This window comes from Orycteropus afer, unplaced genomic scaffold (assembly GCF_000298275.1).
Source record: "Orycteropus afer afer isolate SDZICR_OR568_19922 unplaced genomic scaffold, OryAfe1.0 scaffold00063, whole genome shotgun sequence".
In the NCBI taxonomy this organism is placed as follows: Eukaryota; Metazoa; Chordata; class Mammalia; order Tubulidentata; family Orycteropodidae; genus Orycteropus; species Orycteropus afer.
Genome location: NW_006921650.1, coordinates 744,147 through 746,219, shown reverse-complemented (window position 1 = coordinate 746,219; position 2,073 = coordinate 744,147).

The window sequence follows — 2,073 nt, the reverse complement described above, 5'->3', positions numbered from 1 at the left end:
TTTTTTTTGCAAGCTGGTTGATGTCAAAGAAGCTTTTTGAGCCTGTTAAAGAAACTTTTATTCTTAAAACAAGAAGCAGTGATTTGCCAAGTATAAATATATTTTAACACCAAGAGGCCTGAATTCCATTTAAAATTACAAATCTCCTGATTCTGAGTCCCTTCTGTATCTGGCAGAGAAAGATCATTTCTGTTCTATAATGTACTGGGACCTAGACTCCCCAAAGTCATCTGGATTTGTGATGAGATAATGTACTGAGACTAGAAAAATAAGAAAAACTATGATGATTGTTTAAATGTTTTAAGAAATCGTAGGTGGTACAAGAGTCCATATAATCAAATGGGAAGTATTTGCATTCATCTGTCTAATATTTATTGTGTTTCTACTATGGGTACAGCACTGAATGGCAGAAGACATGCTAAGATGAATAAGCCACAGTTTCTTACCCAGAGATAAGAAGCATAGCCTAAGAAATTTGCTTTCTTCATTCATAAAAGTAGGGAGAGTCTTAGAAAGGCCAGTTGAGTGACATTTTTTTAGAAGGGGAACTGAGATCTGGAGCTTGAATTTTCAGAAAGGAGTGTGATGCTCTTAAGGAATTAGATTAAGAAAGAGAGAGGATAAAGTTCAGAGTATTCAGGCACATAGCTCTGCTTTTCTGTTTTCCTCTCTCTCTCTCTCTCACCTAATTTGTACAAATGTTTTTAAAACTCTAGATATACACCATGCTGTGAGTTTAGCACCATGGTCTCTGGAGGAGGGCATCAAACTCAATTGGCACAACATAGTACATATAAATATGATTCTACATCCTACTTTAGTGAATAGTGACTGGGGTCTTAAAAGCTTTAAAGCAGCCATCTAAGATGGAAATATTGGTCTCTCCTCTGAAGGAAAGAAGAGCGAAGAAAATCAAAGACAGATGGAAACAGTTAGTCCAAGGGACTAATGAACCATGGGAACCTCAGCCTTCATGAGCGGAAGAACTAGATGGTGCCCAGCTACCAATGCCAACCACTCAGAAAGGGGTCAAAATTGGAGCTCCTGGATAGAATGAGAGGAAAAAATATGGAATAAAATTCAAAACATAAAAATGACTAGAATTACTAGTCAGATAGGGACTGGTGAAACGCCCAAGATTATGGCATCAGGTTATCCTTTGGGCCTTGAATTGGACTCACTTCTATGAATTATCAGTCAGCCAAACAGTAGAAAGGCATAGGAGCACAACACCTACCCCAGGGAGATGCACCACTTGGAACAATCCACCATGAGAGATCAGAAAGGCAGCATTTGCATAGGAGGCATGCTAGACTGGCAGGAAGGAATGAATAGGCAAGAAGGACACAGGGAAGGGATAATCATAGGCAGGAGATGAGAGGAGAGCTGTTTATTGCTGGGATTGTAATCAGTGCCATGAAAGATAATATGTATGAACTATTGGGAACAAAACAAATCTGCTTTGTAAATTTGTACTCAAATCGCAATAAATTAAAAAAAAAAAAAAACCACCCTATTTGCATAAATTTTTATTAAATTTCACCTGCTTGGTTTTCTCTTAGCATTCTAGACTGTTGAGATAAATTTGAATTTATATTATCATCCTTCAAATAAGTTGCCTTAAGCTTTTGAAGAAGTTAGTCTTCTATACCCAGGCTACTGATATGTACTGTATCGGGTAATACCAGAACAAAACTGTTGTGACTCTCAGCTAGCTTCATGTTGACATTCATTATTTATTGAACACTTACTAGGAGCCAAACACAAAAGTACATTAATGAACACTGTGAGTTTTTGTTGTTCAATCAACCTTACATCCAATTAACTTTATTATTTTCCAGCCCATATTTTATTACCTTCTACCTCAGGATATATTTTAAAATTTAATTTACATAAACATTTAAAATGTGAACTTATGTGCCAGACATTGTGCTAATATTGGAACTACAAAATATGATCAGAAGAACAATAATCACCAGACTTTTTAGCCTACTTCTGCTAAAATAAATGGGTTCATGTTCTAACAATATATTCAACCCTATTTTAAAAGGATGACTAATAATGGAGGCATCA